The following is an 18,713-nucleotide window of genomic DNA, read 5'->3' as shown; positions in this document are numbered from 1 at the left end:
GTGCCACCCAGCCTTGGTTCCCATTTTGTTTCAAGGAAGGCCCTTGAGGTGCTGTAGGAGAATCATAGAATCACAGACTGGTTTGGGTTGGAAGGGACCTTAAAGATCATCCAGTTCCAACCCCCCTGCCATCAGCAGGGACACCTTCCACTAGACCATGTTGCTCAAAGCCTCATCCAGCCTGGCCTTCAACACTTCCAGGGAGGCGGCAGACACAGGTTCTTGAAGCCCAAGCATCATCTCCACACTCACATTTGGTATGTGTACACATGCTAACTTCCTTTTTTTCTTCTCCTTTCTTTTAACAGTGGCAGATTTGATCTCTTTTGAGCTCCTTGCAACCTCTGGGCAATCAAGACGTTGAATTTGGCGGACAGTTACCATTCGTTCCCCAGGATCATACCTGCCCTTGCTCTACTCATCCACTCCCGTGCTCCGCTTCCATCTGATAAAACTCCAGGGCATCGAGGCATTGCTATGGAGCCCAGGGAGACTTTGGGCAGCTCCCGGCAAAGAGGGAGTGAGGCAGAATTTCTACCATCTAGTGTCACCTCTGCGAAGCCTCCACCTGCCTCTGGCTGTGCCGGGGAGACGATGCTGCCCACAGCGGGCTCAGGGAAAGGGATCTCGGTGAGCGGTGAGAGGCTGGAACCTGAGGAAGAGGATGAGCTGGGTTCTGGGAGAGATGTGGATTCCACTTCCAATGCGGACAGCGAGAAATGGGTGGCGGGAGATGGCCTGGAGGAGCAGGAGTTTTCCATCAAGGAAGCTAACTTCACGGAGGGGAGTTTAAAACTAAAGATCCAGACCACCAAGAGAGCTAAGAAGCCCCCAAAGAACTTGGAGAACTATATATGCCCTCCTGAGATCAAAATCACCATCAAACAGTCTGGGGAACAGAAGCTTTCCAGAGCTGGGAAAAATAGCAAAGCTGCTAAAGAAGAGGACAGATCACACTCCAAAAAGAAGGTAAGTCCTCTTCTTTCCCATATTTCCCCTTTCTCTTGAAAGCAGAGGGAGAAGGTAGGGTTAAACCTACTCAAACAGTTTTGTGTCCGAGGAATAACCTTTGCCAGGTTTGCAAAGACCAGCTTGGCCATGGAGGAGGTAATACAAAGTGGGTGTCATCCTGCACGGCCATGTAGCCTGTGAGGATGAGCTCGAGCTATCCTTCAGGTGATCCCATTCAGAAGGTATCAAAAGTTCAGCCAGGCCTCTTCTATTTTTGTGTGTAATTGAGAGTTAAGATTAATCATGACATGAGTGATAAATTAAGGAGCCTACTTCTAAACTGCTTTGTGTCTGAGTGCTAATACTTGAGCCTTTTGGCAGTTAAAGCTTTCGACTACATTTTTAAAATACAGGTATGTGCACGGCGAACAATTGAATCCATTCCTGTATACTGGGTGAAGGACTCCATTATTCCTGATTACAGCATTGTGCTAACAACACTATAGTTATGCTTCAGAAAATACTTCCATTATAAGTCTCATTTTCTTCCAGATGCGTATCATTTTCTTGAAATAACCTTCTGGAGTGAATTTTTTTGTACTTTAGGTTTGGGTAAAAATTGATCTTTTTATTTTTATTTTTTTTTTTTTCATTTAGTCAAGGGGAAGAGGGAGAGGAAAAGAAAGAAAAATCCTTTCTTTGTATGAGCTGTTTTCAGGAGCACCCTTTTGTTTTGTTCTTGGCTTGATTTTTCAGTAATGCCCCCTACACTTAAACTTTAAAACAAATTTAGTTCAAGTGTTTTAAGCAGCACTGGTGGGAGGAGGGACACCTGGTGACTACTGGTGTTATTTTGGGTGTAGTGGTGTTTTCTGTCCTAGGTGTCAGACAAAGGAACTTTGGTCAAGTTGAGGCTTTATCACAGCACAAATACTTGACCTCTACCTCCTTAGTAACACATGGGCTTCATGATGAGTTCAGATAGGAACTCAGATTTGATGGAAGACTCATGATCATATCTCCAAAACCTGGACAAATTAATCTGGGATTTAGGTGTCCAGTGATTTGAGCTTGGGCAGATGACTTGGTTTTCCTGCTCATGCAGCTTGGATCCCTCACTGTGCAGCAGGTCCTGACTTCTCCACCTTATACACTTGATGGGTGCTCGGAGGGCTGCTTGGAGCTTTGAGGAGGCTAATGGCCAACAGCTCTCCCTGGAGACAGTCTTCTCAGCAGACTAACTTAGATGAAAATTCTGATAACTCAAAATCTCTTTTTGAAACATCAACGTTTCCTATTGAGTCAAGGCAGAACCCAGGGAGATTAACATTTCTCACTCTGAGACTACTTCTATTAGAAGCTGAACTTGGAAAGAAAACTCAAAATCAAAGGGATTTTTTTTTTTTTCTTTTTCTTAGAATCCCATTAAATGGCATGCTAAGTGTGCACAAAAATAGCACAGCAGAGGTTTGGCCCTATAATACACTGAGAAGTGATTTTCCCACCTATTGGGAAGGATGGGCTGTCTTCTTAGCAGTGAGCAATGTCTTATTTCCACTTCCCTTTCCTTCCTGAATACTTGCAAAGGTCTCAGGGAACTAGCAGTTGTGTGAGACCATGCTTGGTAACAACAAAAGTGTCACAAACAATCCCTCCATGCACATGCAGGGAGAAAAACAGGCTTGCAAGCCACTGCCTACCATGCATGGACTGTGAAAAATATGACTGCTTAGAAATAAAAATTTTCACTTCTATTTTTTTACCCAGTCAGATGGGTATGGAAGGCATGTTTGTTCCTTCATGTTAAGGAAGGAACAAAAAGGTTAAATAAATACAGCTAACTATAAGGAAACTATGTGCAAAAAAAACCAACCCCAACAACAACGAGAAAAGCACCTAATAGTATCTTTCTGCTCAAGGAGAGACTTTAATTGCTGAAAGATAAAGAACTAGAAAGGAGCAGATCATGGCCCAAACGTGACTGCATCCAGCTTGCCCTTGTGCTGTGAGGTCCAAGCTGGCTGGTGCTGTGTTCACACCCTGTGTGCAGGCTGGAAGCACTTTGGGACAGCACTGGCCTAATCTGGCCATTAAAACAAAACAAACAAACAAACAAAAAAACCCAGCAGGTGGATGCTCTGAGCAGATGGGGAGAGGGCTGCCGCATCGGCGCATCCATTAGCATAACATCCAACGGCTGCGGCGCAGCAGCTGCTGAGCTGGGGCCGTAGCAGAGAAGTCCCCAGCAGGCATCTGGGAGACCCCAGTGCTGTCATCTCAAGGGGTTTGATGCCTGGAGATCCACAGCCTCCATCAGCAGGATGCTAAATAACCTGCATCCCTGAAGGCAAAGGGATTTCACACTCAACTGCCCCTTAGCTCATGGGTTGCAGGATCAGACCTTGGCTGTGAACATCTCATATTAAGGGGTGATGAAAGGCAGTACAGGAGAGGGAGGTTGGAAATCAGTGGTAGAAGGGTTCCAGTGCTGGCAGCACAATTGCTTTCATGACTGATGAGTGTGTCTCATGGTGGTTACAGAGATTTTTGGGGGGAATATAGTTAGGAAAAAACAGCAAATTGAAACTTGAATGGACCTGAAGCTGTCTTGTCCACCTGGGAGAGAGGAGCATGCAGGTACCTTCTGCATGTAGTCAGAGAGCTGTTGAGAACTGTGGTAGTGGTTAAAAAAAAAAGAAGTTATTGTCATATTTACATGATTCTGGTGGTTTTGATATTTCAGAGTTAGCCTGTTGCTTTAATCAGCACAAACTCCAGAAAAACAGCTACTGGCAGCAGCAGCATGGAACAGTGCTTTTAAACCAGTGGGGCAGATATTAATCTGGCATCACTTCACTGTCCTCTGTGGATTTTTGCCAGGAGAGTTTGGCCTAATGTACACATTACACTTGCGTGTGAGAGCAGCATCATTATTTGAGTTTACTGTCTCGTTTATGGATACAGGGCATGTATATGAGCCCCACAGAACCATATGTAAGGATGGAGAGCTGAGCATAACCTGAGCTACAAGTACCATGCTTGTTTCTCCAGTGGGTGGGATGGGTTGTCTTGTACCTCATGGAGTGGCACCTGAGTTTATCTTTCCCCCCTTGAGGAGGAGGAAACTCAATCAGGACTTGAAAAATCACTTAAGTTTGTTGCATAATAATTTCAGCCACATATCCAGTAGTCCCCAGTGCTTTGAAATACCACTTCAGCATTCTTACAGGAGTTTCAATACACACAGCACAGAGGGCAAGTAATGAAAACATGGAAGCAATTTAAGTAACAGCATGTGGGTACACAAAGGACTGGTAATGCCAGCAATGTAAAAAGGGACTGTGAACTGGGGATATGGCATTTATTCAGTGGCCACTTAGGGAGGAAGAAGATATGCCTGTTCCTAAGCTTTCCACTGCTCTGCTAATTAGGCAGTAGGGGCTAGTGCCTGATTTCTAAAGCTGTGGTCCAGGGAGCAGTGGTGATTAGAAGCGGGCTCAGTGGAGAGCAACACTGCTCATGTGCTGAGGCCTGGGGTTTTTTTTGCCTTTGATTCCAGCTGCTACACTATATTAAAAGATGTAAACATACATTAAATGCTTTCCTTGTGTTGCTTTTTCGTGTGAGCAGTCACCCCAGGGATGTTATGCGATCACAGATGGGAGGGGTGGGAAGCCAGAAGAGGATCTCACTGGGTGCGTCACTGATACCCTGGAGTGGGGAAGGGGGCAGGGGGTGAGAGAGCATCAGCATTGGGAACAACTTCTCTGTCAGCTTGAATGCTTGGCTGCAACCCAACAACTTTTGGGGTTTAAGTCGGGACCATGCCAAGTTTCACATCAGCTTCCCCTTCTTGAAAATTAGAGTGAAAAAGTAGTTTCCTAACAGAATCACAGAATCGTAGTGGTTGGAAAAGACCTTTAATACCACTGAGTCCAACCATAAACCTAACACTACCGATTCCACCTCTAAACCATGTCCCTAAGTGTCACATCTGCACGTCTTTTAAATACCTCCAGGGATGGGGACTCCACCACCTCCCTGGGCAGCCTGTTCCAATGCTTACAACTCCTTTCCTAGAGCTGCTTGCAAGGTAAATCATAGCTTGGGATGAGCAGCAATTGGAAATAGCACAAATGTTCTGTAAGCATTTGTTCTTATTTCAACCCTTCAGTGCCTGGGGATGGAGTGGGCTGAACACTTGCCACTTCTAAACCCGCAAATGGCTCCATTTCATTTAGCCTGATTGAAGAGCAAGGGAAGAAAAAAACCAATAGCCCAAAGGATGACCTGCTGGTATGTAGGCAAGCTCTTCAGCTGCCGTTCTCCCACCTGCAGCAGGGTTGCTCAAGTGCAGCCACCTCAGCTTCACTAAAGGTGCCTTTTCCTTTGGATAAAGAAACACACTGTCAGTCTGGAAGGGCACTGAAAGCGTGGCACCAGATGCAACAAAGCAATCCGTCAGCATTCCCTGCTTGTCATGTAGCATTTAACAAGCCCCAGGTGAGCAGTATTTCCCTGGTTTGGTTCTGTTTCCCTTTTTTTTCCCCCCTTCCCCATGTTTTCTGCCCTGTCCATTTTCTTGTGTCTGCAAACACTTCATTTCCCTCTCTTCTTTCTTTAAGCATAGCCTGACAAAGTTTATTTGGAGTTTCCGTCATATGAATAATGTCTTGCTTTGGGGGATGTAAACTCTTTTTTTTTTTTTTTTTGTAATTATTATTGCACTGAGTTTTTTTGAGGGCTTGGGATGGGTGAATACATTTTATTGCTGAGGGGTAAGTGGCAGCAAGTCAGTTGGAAGCAAGGAAACGCTATCCTTGGATTTTCTTGCAACGTGGGTTTTTTTTTCTTTTCCTTTGAGTTCCTGTAGGTATTTGCCATTTCTCTGCAGGAAGCAGTTCTAGCACTTTTTCCCTTGAAATTCAATTCATTGTTTTCCTTTCCTCTACCCCACACAGGCAACTTTCTCCTGCAGTTTCCTTGAGGACTCTCTCATTCACGTGCTTTCCGCTTTGCAGGCTGCCTTCTTCCAGAAGATAATGAATGCTTCCCTGCCTCTCCTTCCCCCTTCTTTGCATCCCTGACTGCACATTGCACTTTCCCTCCAGGTTCTCATGTGCATCCACAGTTTTTGCTGGATTACCCCTGTGCTGGACTCCTCTCCCGGGTGATTTCTGTGCATGATCATCCAATTGCTCATAGTGCATGCTTATTCCTCTTTGCTAAGGGCATCTTTGTGTGAGATGTCCTCTGAGTCAGCTTTTCCTGCTGTGATCCCAAGTGTGGCTCAGGGAGTGGATGTAAATGCTTGCTCCCTGTGCTGCATGTGGCTTAGAAGGGAGAAGACACTTGCACATTTGTGGTGGTATCTGCTTGAAGTGGCAGGCTTTGATTTACAGGTGGGTTTTTTAATTATTTTTATTTTTTTCACAAAGGATGGCACCTCCACAGCTCCTTCAGACTGGACCTGTTTCTATGCTGCTTTAATCCTGACTTTTGCTTAGTAAAGCCTTGAGGCTGCTCTAAACGATGCTGGTGGCAGGTACCTGAAGCTCAAGCCAGCAGTGTAGACCTCAGCTTCTGCCCAGATTATGGAATAGTGGTAGCGCCTTAGAAGTGCCAACTCGGTGCAGAAGTCTTCTTCTAATTGTGTTTAAGGTGAAACTGGCTTTTGAAGAGCTGAAATACCAATTCTGAGCTGCTCTGACAGGCACAAGGCTCCTGGTGTTTTTACAGTCTTTTTACGCAAATGTATGGGTACAAAGCTACACAAACTCAACTCTTTGATATTCATCCCAACTTCTTTTTTTTGGCTAGCTTTTCTTTCTACCGCATTATTGAAGGCATAAATAAAACAGCTGCAGTTTGGTGCTCTTCCAGCACAACTACCTTGGGCTCCCCCCAAAAAGAGAGCGGGAATTAATTTATTTGTAAAAGCTTCAGAGCTTAGGTTTTGCTATAAGCTGAGAACTACTCAGGCCCAGGTTCATCTTGGTTCTTGAAGGTACCTGAGGTGCCCAGACTGGGCGTTGAATCTTCTTGGCCCCCTGGTAGTCACCTGGAGGAGGCTCGTCCCTCCTAAAGGTGGTTCATTTCTCCCTGTGAAGAGCAGAAAGGGTTGGATCCTGGCTGTTATGCTTCCTTCTCTGATGCCTGCTGGAGCAGTGTCTACCTTGCATCGTGTCATGGGTATCTTGTGTCAGGAATAAGGCAGAGTTTCTCTTCCAGTGCAGTGCTCTGCCTGAGCCAGCTGATGCCCATCCCTCACTGTGTGTCTGCTCACAAAGAACTCTGACCTTTTTTTTTTTGTTTTTTGTTTAATGTAGTCAAGTATTTCTTAAAGAAGCAAATGTCTGGCAGTGAAGGGATGGGCTGGGGAAATCTAAGCAGGCTTTCACTGCTTACTATGGAGTGCCAAATGAGGAAGACTTGCTGTATTTTATTAGCTGCCATATGACCAGGGCTTGTGGAGGCCATCCATGTCAAGGACAGGTTTTGTTTTGCAGCAGTCACTCCCATGGCCGAGTTTCGATGGCCCTCTGTGACACTTCCTTGTTTGCTTGTGTTGTACCTCTCTTTTCCAACTATGACAGAATGTCCTCAGTGTTGGCTTCAGAGTTGAGGAGATGCTGCAGGGAAGCAACTGGGGCCAGTGCAGTGAAGCTGGGGGTCCAGCTGAAGGTCCCACAGTCCCCACCATTGAACCACAGGAAGGGATGGGTGCTGCTTCTGGCAGCCTCATGCAGTTTGACCAAGTCAGTGCATGTTGGTTGTGTTTCAAAAACACTGTAGCCTCCAGGTCAACAGAGATCTGCTGGAGGCACAATGTGCTGCAAACCTCTGTACTGGCTTTGTTTACATTTTATAAAGATTTTGGGATGCACAGGAGTGTCAGTCCTTCATGCACATGCTCACGTTCCTCCAGCACCAACTTTGGCATGCAGTGCTCTCTCTTTTCTCCTCCCAGGCATGCCTGACCACCTTCTGATTACCTGATACCAGGCATGCCTGATACCTTCTGATTTACCTCCAGCTTTTTCCTCTTCAATCCATTTTTCACACACATGCCCAGCTAACTGCCTCTGGTCAGGTCTAATTCTTCACATAGTTCATTCCCAGATGGGCTTCTCACTGCCCACATAGTCAGTGGGATGGAGTGATGGACTAGTCTTGAGTTCATTTGAATGGAAAAAGGGGTTCCTCCTGGTGCCTCAGTTTGTCTTTTTTTTTTTTTTTTTCTTTTCCTAAGAGCACTGAAACTTGTCAAGGTTGGTTTCTGACTATTTTCTCTTCTGTGGCTTCTCTGGTGTCTAATGATGAATGAACTTGCTGGCCAAGCCCTCTTTGGGAGCCCCTCAGGAGTCTCCTTCTTTTGACCAATGAACAATTTTAACAAAACTTTTTTTAATAACTTATCTCAAAGACTTCTATTCTTATGTGAAGTCTCATTCAAATTGGTCAAAATACTCCAAAAACATTGAAGAGAGAATCATGCAGGCAGGCAAGGAGTTTGTGTGCACATTCACACACACACACAAACACAGTGTGATCACATTAGCCTTGTTTCCTTAGGAAACCAGTCTAAAAATATCCAGAGTAAACATGCATTGTTTTGGTTTTTAATGCTTAGATTATCCCAACTCTTGAACCTTAAAACGATTCCATTTGATACGTGACCCTCGAGGACAAGTCCAGTTAGCTGTGTTTTCATAGCAGTACTATTTTCCATTTCTTGCCATGACCTCTAACTAGAATTAGACTAGTGCCTGTTGGCTTCTTGATTTCAGGACATGAAGAGCTATTTCTACATTGTGATTATATTTAGACTTGGAGCTGCAGGTGGTTGCTATCAGGAAAGGGATTCTCAAGCTACGGTGCATACACCAGTAGCAGGACACTGCTTCCAAGTAGGATGTTCAGCCTGGAAAAAACTCTACTTCTCCAAGGTCTTATCAAGCAAGACTTTTTTTTTTTTTTTCTGGAGCCGTGGGCTAGCAGTGAAAGGGACAGCAGAAGGGCTAAAGTATCTTACTTAAGAAATGAGGTTGTGTATTTGAAATGTGTCTTGGACTGTGGCCATTGTGGAAGATGGCATTGCTGAAGATGAGGATGTGGTCATTCAAGGTGGACAGTCAATTACAGCTGTGTTTGCAGAACTAAGTGTGTCTCTACCAGGCTCGTTTTAAAATGGTGCTTCATGTTCCTATTGTATGTCAATGTCTACTGTTGGCAGGTCCTATATGAAGGCATCGGGAGAGTCTGTCCTCCTGCAAGAAGTTTACAAGCTCTAGAAATAAAAGGAGGAGAAATGAAGCCATCTTGTCTCTCAGTACAGCATGTGAAATAGAGTAATGAGATTAAGTAACTCACTCAAGGAACCTGTTGCAGTCCAGGGTAATACTTGGGCCATTTTTATTGAGCTTAACCATGTCATGGTTGCTTAACCATGACACAAGTGAGTCTCCCAGGTGGTGGTCTGATCTTCAAGTGCTAGGCACACAGCCCTTCTGGAAGCCAGTCATCTTCTACTTGTCGTTGAAACTGGTAAATTTGTTTCAACATTATTCACTCTCTGATTCTTCACTGCTAGTTTAAAAATAAAATTTCTGTCAAAGAAGAGTTAGGACTTGATGCAGTAATGAAGGGGGTGAAGTTTTGGGGCTGTCATGCAATCAGTCGATCTAGACTGCCCTTAACAGTCCCTTCTGGTCTCTAAACCCTAAAATGTGGTAAGAGTCAAATGAAGAGTATTTACTGGAGGACTCATTATCTTCTCATCAGTTTCTCATGGCTCTATCTCACCTGGGTGGCAAGGTTTGTAGAGAGAGATGGTATCTTTTATTGACATTGGTGTTACAACAACTCTACCACTATAAACTTGGGTGGTTCATTGAGGAATTTCAGCACTTCGCAGCGTCGCAGCTTTGTGTGAGCCACTCCATCGCCACGGCTGAAAGATGAGAATCAGCCTGGAGGGGATTTGTGGGTAATTTTGCCTTGCCCAATTCTCTTGGGAGGAATGTGGTGGTACAAGCAAATGAGCCATGGGCCACAGCCCCGTTCTTCTCACTGATGGCTCTGTCTGACCAGGAGAGGGCTGAGCAGTGGGACGCTCAGATATGTCACCACTGATCACACTCTTGCTTCACCGTGGGGCAATGTTGCTGGTTCCCCACCTGGTGCTTCTGTGAAAAGAGACTTCTATAACACACTTGGCAAACATTTCCCAGGAGGTTATATAGGAAATAGTTTCCTCATACCTTCAAGGTAAAGCTTGTGCTGTAATTTCTAAATGGACTATTTTTTTCAGTAGTCTCCCCGGTGCCCCAGTATATGCTAAAATATAGCTTCACCGAAATTTTACCTGCTGTATTCCCAGGTGGGTGATTTGATGAAATCTTACCATTAAGACTAAGAAAAATAGACCTGTGGCAGGTATTTTTCCAATGGAGAGCAGCAGCACTAACAGGGGCTTGATCAGCCATCGTTTCTGCCTCTCACCAAAGTCTTTTAAGCTGCAGGGACAGTCCCTACATCAGTATCCTGCCTAATCTGTATTAGCAGGGAGCTTGAAGGCACTTTTGTTGCATCTTCGACTGGGAACTGGTGGTGCTGGACTGATGATGTGTTTTACTTCTTGTACCCCGTGTATGTGCAGTTTAGATGGGGATAATTAATTTGTCTTGCCTGTTTATCTGATGTTGCACTCACCAGCACTCAGCTGAGTGCTTTTCCCAAAGACAGCCTCTCACTTTCCATGGGATACTTTTCTTCAATAATTTATATAATCATTAGGATGAATTCCCTCCAGCCTTTTCTCTCTCATCTTAATTCCATTGCATTACTTGTAATTATATTCTTGATTTGAAGGAGAGGTTGTGGGGGAAAGTCTCTTCCCTTCTGTGACTACAGCAGAGCAATCAGAAGAGAAACTGGGAAGACCATGATGGGGAGGGATCATTCTGTCCTTAGGTCAAGGACTCTGAGCGTGGGCAGGAGCTGCTATTAGTCACTTGGGGACAGCAACTGCCATCGTGCTTCACGGGAATTTGTGAAGCACAGGGCAGCTCTGTGGGAGGGCAGTACATCCTTTGCTGCTCCCTGTGCTTTGGTTAGCAGATGTGGAATAACCAAGTAATACTTCATCCTTGGAGGCAACTTGGGTGCTTGGGATATGAAGCCCTTGGGTCTGCTTGGGGCATCCTTCAAAAGGATGGGAATTTGGCTGTTATCATCTAGAGGGAAGAGGAGGTTTTAAAGACAGGGTAGCTTGTGTTGGACAGCCAGATCCTTAACCTGAAGCATTTGAGTACAATAGAGGGACTGACAGTGACTTACCCTTGACTTGCTGCGTCTGCAGGAGTTCATATTACTGATGTGTACCTAAGACTTTGGTAAAGTAGGACAGTTGCTAATTACTGTCTAAATAAGTGTTTTACTATTACATTGTGAATCTGGCTGATGAACTTCACTTCTACCTGCTAAGATGTTGGTGTGAGGGATTGTCCTAAGGTGTTGAAAAGGTGCGACAAAAATGTAGAGAAACCGTGTCATTTTTCAGCCTATCTGGCCTGACTTCAGCCAATAAAGCTTATCATGAGCCTGTGGGGTACAGCAGCTGCGTGCTGGAGGTATAAGTCAACTCAATCCATCTTGGCCACATGGTTTAATAGGCCTCTGTGAAATCCCTGGGTCAGAGGCCAGCCACCATGCCCATCATTGTCACATCCCGGTGATGTGTATCCTGGCAGGATTTTCTTTTTGTTCCTTTCCCGGCATGGAAAGAACCATCTGCCGAGTTGGCTTTCAGAAGAATTTTGAAAAATACCAATTTCCCTTTGTTGTGAGGTGCGGGGGGGGGGAGGGGGGATGGACACAGGACAGAAGGGGGAAGGAGAGCCTGACCTAAAACCAAGCCAGTATTTGCAGGGGTTTTAGAATAGCTTGTATTGTGTTTCCTACTCCCCAAGGAAGGGTTGTCTCCTTTCTTCTTTTCTTTTTGATTCGATTCCCTGCCACTCTGTGAGCAAGTCAGAAGCTGCAGCTGCTGCTGTCAGCTGGGAAGGGAGTCCCCTTGTTTAAAACCCATGTGTTAATCCCTGGTTAGAAAAAGTTGAAATGCTTTATGCTCCTCTTATAGTCCCCTTTGCTCATCTGCATCTTTGCTGCCTGCCTGCAGTCCTGCCACTTGTGTGAAAATACAGATAGAGGTTGACCCAAAAGAGCCTCTACAGGGAGCACAGGTAGGGTAAGGTCTGTAAATAAATAAACCCCAAAACTGGACAAAGCAACTAAATCCAGTTTTTGAGAGTGGAGAAACAGTGGGAAAGGATGTCAAGTGTGTTGTGAGGTTTGGGGAAAAATTATGGGGGGCTTTGGGAGTAAGGGGAGCTGACTTTATTGCAGCTGCTGGACACAGATGGGTAGAAGTGTTTGCTCATGGGGGCTGTGCTTTGTTCCCAAGGAAAAGCTGGCAGCCCAGAGGGAGAGGAATTTAAACAGCAAGGTAAGGAGATAGGAGGATTTGGGCTCTGCCAGATGGAGAAGGCCACGCAGGCAGTGCTGGAGGGGGTCTGATGGGTAAATTGGAGGCCTGAGGGACTCAGCAAGTTTAGCATCAGGTGTGATGCCACAAGGTTGAAAGGTGAATGCAAAGAGTGTCCTGAGGTTGAAAGAGGAGAGAAGGAAAGATTTTTTTCTTTATTTTGATTATGGCATTTTCTCAAAAATACTGTCCTATCTTTCCTAGTGGAACAAGAAAGTGAATCACCACGGAGATAGGGAGAAAGGAGTTAGATGATAGATGGTACAGACAGGAAACTGGAGGTAGTGCCCTATAATTGTCGTGGTTGACCACTACCAAAGAGCGTAGGTTTTCAGCACTTTCCTAAAATCCCTCCCAGTTTGCAAGTGGAAGATTAAGAAAGACAGAGGTGTCTCACCCATGGCCACTGGAGAAGGCATTCTAACTTCTGCTCCATCTATAACAAGAATCCCTCTACCATTCCTTGCACCCACCCCTACAACTTGGTGCAGCCATCAAGATCCCACCACCACCCAACTCTCCCCATCCATGGGCTGCAAGAAACAACTGAGGTCCTTGTGGGTCCTCCCTTTTTTTTTGCCCCCCCTGCCACTGTCTCCCAGATGCTGTCTGTCCACCACCCCACCTCGGTCGTTTCCTCATCGTGGCCCCTTGTTATTAAAGAGGTGTAATTGGGAGTCCTCCCTCCATCCCGTCTGGTGTGAGGCCATTTGTGTGCCGGAGGAGGAGGGGCAGATCCTGCACTTGGCGGGGGGTGGTAGGGGGGGGAGCTTGGCAGCGGGGGAGAGAGGGAGGGAAAACTCTTTTGTTTGTTCAAGTAATTTAGGCCTCAGATGTTTTTTTTTTTAAAAAAAAAGCAAAGGAGAGGGGGAAAAAAAAAAAAAAAGCTTGATCAGCACTGGTAAAGATGTGCTCCTGACATAAAAGTATCTCAATAGTGAAGGAAACAAAGTGCAACAAAGAAGTGTGGATTTAAGCATTTTGTATTTTTTTTTTCTCAGGTTTGTCAGGAGAGATGAGAATCATTAAAAGAAACCCAATAACAAAAAACAAACAAAAAAAAACCCAAAGTGAAATCGGTTTCTGCCCTTTGCACACAGATCTCCTCATCCTGGTGCTATATTTAGTTGTGAAGAACTAAAAGTGGCATGCGGGCTGAAGGCTGCATCAATTCCTGGGTGTTTGCTTTGTGTTTGCTCCACTTAGCTGAGCCAAGATGAAGCACAGGAGAGTTGCTGGTTTTTGCAGCTAATGAATTTTACTTCTGCTTTATGTGCGCTAGCACATTGCCTTTGGAATCAAGACTTTCTACTTTATGTGCACTAGCACATTGCCTTTGGTGTCGAGATCGCAGCTCTCTGCCTCCCCATTCCCCGTCGTTCCCTTTAGACGTCTCTCTTTTTTTTTTTTTTTTTTTTTTTTTTTTAAAAAGGGAATGGAAAATCAAAGAAAAACAGTAACAATCATTTTTCTGTTCCTTTAGTAACAGTAAAACTCACCTTTAAACCTCGTTGAGAGGCCTAAACTAAGTTGAAAGTGTCTACTCTGTGATGGGAGGGCTTTACTGTTGAAACTCGTTTCAGCTGTGTGAAAGTTGTGGAGAAATACACATGGATACACAGATTTTTAAAATTTATTTTATTTCTTTTTTTTTTTTTAAGGTAGAGAATAGAGTAATGGTGTGAAAGAATGAATTAGTTATGGCAAATCTTATTAATGTCCATTGTAAGTAGAGAAGCAGACACATATGGGAGCACTTGCAAAATTATTCCTTGTTTATTCAGCTTCCTAACCGGAGCAAATTTTTTTGCACAGTGTCATTTATTTGGCAACTGGAGGGGTGTGGAAGGTGTGTGTATATGTAGCAAAAAGGGGGGAAGAGGGAGCGCAGTATTGGTATTCCATTAAAACTGATGCTCGGTGCTTTGTTTGTCAGGTTTTGGCAAGGCTTTTTTCTTTGAAAGCCATTCAGAGAGGATCGGAGCAGATGGCAGGGAGATCCTGTTTGTGTTATTTTTGGACATTCCCATTGAAAGTCTGAGATTGTTGTCCTTTTTTCCCTCTTCCCCCATTCATCTATGTTTTTCTTTCTTCCTTCCTTTCCCCTTTCCTTCTTGAAAACTTTTTTTTTTTTTTTAAGCAAATTTTATTAATAATAATACAACATCACCTAAAAACCAGGTGTGTTTCTGCTGCACCAAGCTATGGATATTTTATTTCTGTCTGCCTAAATTTGGAAAAAGTTGCAGAAGAGGATTTTCTCTTCCTGAAGCGGTACAAGCAGTGTTATGAGGGCCAGTTGGGTAGGGATGAGAAGCCAGACTACCATTTTAGAATAATAGAATCATTTTGGTTGGAAAAGACCTTTAAGATCATTGAGTCCAACCATTAACACTGCCAAGTCCACCTCTAAAGCATGTCCCTAAGCACCACTTCTACATGTCTTTTAAATACCTCCAGGGATAGGGACTCCACCACTTCCCTGGGCAGCCTGTTCCAATGCTTGACAACCCTTTCAGTGCGTTCAGCTCAATAGCAGCACATTTCCCTGGTAGATCAGCAGCTGTATTAAGCCCAGGCAGCAAGTTTAGATTGAGGGTCTCTGATAAAACAACTTTAGTGACTTGCACGACACACACTCGTGACCTCAGTCTTTTTTAAGCCTGTGTGGTGGAGAGGGCCAGCTGTAGATAGACTGGAAAACTGAACTATGTCCTGGTTCTTCATAGTGGTCTTCCCATGTCACCAGTGAGATTCATTGGTCTTAGGCAACCCGGAAGGCTTTTGTTCTGCCATCATCTATACCCAGATTGTACTAGGAAGAGAGAACTTCATTGCCTCACATTCCTGGCATATGTAGTTTTCCCAAGCAGTAATTTAGCTTCATATAACACTGCTGGAAATGTCTGCAGTGCTTTTCATGTGGAAGACTTCACTGAAACCCTTCACAACCTTTGTGCAGGCATTCCAGCAAAGCTGAGCCTGGTCCAATCAGTTAAAGCACTTGGCTATCCCAGGTCTATCAGCGAGGATGTGCACACACAAAGAAGATGGGAGGTCTTGGCTGGAGTTGGCATCCAAAAGTTCAGGTGATTCACCTGAAGCTCATCCAGATGATTAAATCTCTTAAGCTAAGCTAGAAATCTCGAGGAAACAAGCTTTCTCATGCTCATTCCGTCAGTGGTTATTCCCAGCTAGAAGCAGATATTTAAAGTCTCAGATCTTTTCATCAGCTGATATTAGAGGTGCTTTTGCATACAAAAATGGTCTACAACAACATTAAGCTTTGGCTCAGAAATGTAAGCAAATGAACTTCACAGGCTTCAGTTTAACTACCCTAACCCTTTTAAGGCAGTTTGGTGCAGGGGTTTTTTTAGGTTGGGTTTTTTGGGGTTTGGTTTGGGTTTTTTTTGAGTTTGAGGTGATGATTCATGTCGGTTTTTAGATTGCTTGAACCTGTATACCCACATCCTCAATTATTTTTTATTTTTTTTAAACTGGTGCACTGAGTGAACCCACTTCAGAAACTCTCATTTCATTCTTAATTGAATGAAAGCTCAGAAGTCTTTCACTTGCACTGTAGCACCCGAGTTTCAATGCTGTAGCTGCAGGAGAGGTCTGCTCAGATGGTAATGGATGACCTGGGATGTGTGAAGTGATGGCACATGAAGTGCATTTTGCTGGCTAGAATAAGCTATGTAGAGAAAACAAAACAAAACAAAACACTCAAACCTCAGTGTCCTTTTGCTGTTACCTCTTGCTATGGTGAACATCCTCTTGGCAGGATTTTTGCTCTGCAGCACTGACTTTTACGCCTGCCTTATTAAAGTTTGGCAGCTTGTTCTTGTTACCTACTGGACAAGCCTTCTGCTTGGAGGACCTTCCCCTGCTCCTGGGGCTGCACGGCTGCTCTGCGTGGTGAGGATTTCCCTTCGAGAGCTTCCAGCGATAAGGGCTTTCCTGATCTGGCATGTTGAGAAAGGAGCCAAGCAACAGTCTGAGCCTAGACAAAAGGCAAACTCAACCTACTATTTATGTAGTTACTTAAACATGATTTAACCTAAATAATGCACACTGTGACTTGGCTGGGGAAGAGTGGGGAAGGGGAGGAGAGGGGCTTGTTTCTAATGAGCCAGGAGACAGCACAATTAATTATATATGAAGGACAGATAACAGACAGCAAACTGTCTACAGTAAAGAGAAACAAAATACCGATGTGAACAATTAAAACGTCCACGTGACAGAAGGGTCAGCGATTTCTCATACAGCGGGTGGCTGGGCACAGCCCCAGGAGAGCCGCAATGGACGCTCGGCTGAGCGGCTGGATCGGAGAGAGACTGGGCGGGCACAGGCTTTCGGGGTCCTCTGCCATCAAAGTTGAGCTTCTGAGGCTGACAGGCTGCGCTCTGGGCATTATTTTCATCACATGTGCTTTTGACAGCACGACTGTTAGCTACTAATCTCAGCAACACATGAGATGGGGAGGAGAGCAGTTGAGGCAGGAGAAGAAGAGCAAAGGCTCCACGGGCAATTAAGTACCTGCCTCAGGATGCCACCAGCTGTGTGGAGGAGAGTGGAGATGATGGAGGCTTTCCTTCCCTTTTTTTTTAAAAAAAAAAAAAAAAAAAAAAATTAGTTTTCCATCTTCCAGATGTGGAAGCACAAATCCCAGCAGCTAGTATATCAAATTCTTCGAGAAGCATGGTCAGACATTTGTACCCTCTCTGCTCCCCCCCAAAATTGCAATATTGGAGTCTGGCACAAGTTATCCCCACGACACCCCTTTCATCCTTCCTGTCAGCCCAGCCCTCAGTCAGCTCTTGGCTGTAAAGATTTGAAGGTAAAGGCCGATGGATTAGCCTAGGGAAAGGCCAAAGGTTAAATGAGCGGGGCTAGCAGCATGCAAAGGGCTACGATTGAAATATTTGCTGAATGCTGACAGGCAGCAGAATAGAGGCAGACAAGTGGCAAATTCCTGTTTTCACCTCTAATTGAGAAAATATTTTGAGTGGTATTCAGGCAGGCTGCAAATCGAGACTCTGGGAAAGTCAGCCAGCCAGGGAGGGAAAGGAGGGGAGGACTTTGGTGGAAACACCATTGCCGCTAAACCCATTTCCAAAAACTTTTCACTTACCCTCATGGAAATCCCTGGAGCCTGGTGCTTATGTTTTGCTCAATCATTTTTCCCATGCAACTGTGGCATCAAAATATTCCCCTTCCGAACTCAAAATGTCTCCCAAGCAGAATTTGACCCATTCCTGATGTTTTTGCAGCCACAGAAGCCTTGCTTTGCAAGTCTAGCTTCTTACATGGATGTGCTATCATGAAAAATCTGGGTGTTGTGAGGATCCAGCTATCATCTGCTGGTCAGGAGGTGAATGAGCCGTTTCAGCACATGATGCAGATGTGATCTGATGGTGTGTCAATAAATCATGACAACTACTCAACCCTTGAGTATCTCCACTTGTAGCATGGATAATACTCAGCTGTGTTTCGAGCCCAACTGACGTGACACCCACATGCCCAGGCAAGGCTGTTGTAGTCATTGTGAAAGCAAAGGGAGAGAAATTGTGTTTGTCTGGTGCATCACAGCTGCATGGAGTTCTGCCTCAGCCTGGCCCTCCATCATCCCTCGCTTCCTCTTGGATGTGGGTGGGAGACTCCAGTGGCACCTGGGAGGAGAGATTCCAGCCCAATGTAACCAAAAGTGTCTATCTGGCCTTTCACACCCTGACATCTTCCTCCAAGGGGTGATTTAATCCTGCACATCCCCTCTGCCATAATGCTTCTGCCTTCCCCTTCCCCAAATGCTCCTGCTAAAGCTGATAATGCATGGAGAAGGTTTCAATTAACGTAATTTCCTTCTTACTTAGAATTCTGTGGTTAGTCAAGGAGATGGGGAGAAGGGAAAGAAAAATGTAAAAAGAAGCAGTTCCTTGAGCCAAAAAGCAGCATGAGGGTCAGCAGAGTTTAAATTTGCTTCTATATGCTCATGTCATAAAACTCTGAGACTGGCTTATAAAATGTTTTCTGGAGAATGCCATAGCTGCAGCAGAGGAAGGTTTTGGCAGGGGTTTATCCTGTTCATGGCCAGCAAGTTGTGTTGTCTTTGGACCCTCAAAGTCTTATGTGCTCCTTAAAGATACCCAAGAGGCAGTCAGGAGCTTTTTTATAGTCGATATGGGCTTAGTTAAAGCTTCAGCATTCATCAGCA

At 44.9% G+C, this 18,713-nt stretch overlaps 1 pseudogene across 1 annotated transcript in view; it reads left to right on the top strand.

Annotated features, from left to right (window-relative positions):
* The first annotated feature begins 307 nt into the window (after positions 1-307).
* The window catches only part of LOC104521155 (SET-binding protein pseudogene), a 36,053-nt pseudogene continuing 17,647 nt past the window's right edge, over positions 308-18,713 (top strand). Inside the window, exons 1-2 of the transcript XR_727973.1 lie at positions 308-969; positions 1,017-1,023. The product of XR_727973.1 is annotated as an SET-binding protein pseudogene (transcript). The remainder of the gene's footprint in view (positions 970-1,016; positions 1,024-18,713) is intronic.

The sequence above is a fragment of the Antrostomus carolinensis genome, unplaced genomic scaffold (genome assembly GCF_000700745.2).
Source record: "Antrostomus carolinensis isolate BGI_N321 unplaced genomic scaffold, ASM70074v2 scaffold9772, whole genome shotgun sequence".
Lineage (NCBI taxonomy): Eukaryota > Metazoa > Chordata > Aves > Caprimulgiformes > Caprimulgidae > Antrostomus > Antrostomus carolinensis.
Note: the sequence above shows the minus strand (reverse complement) of the source record. Positions and strands in the feature narration are given on the sequence as shown.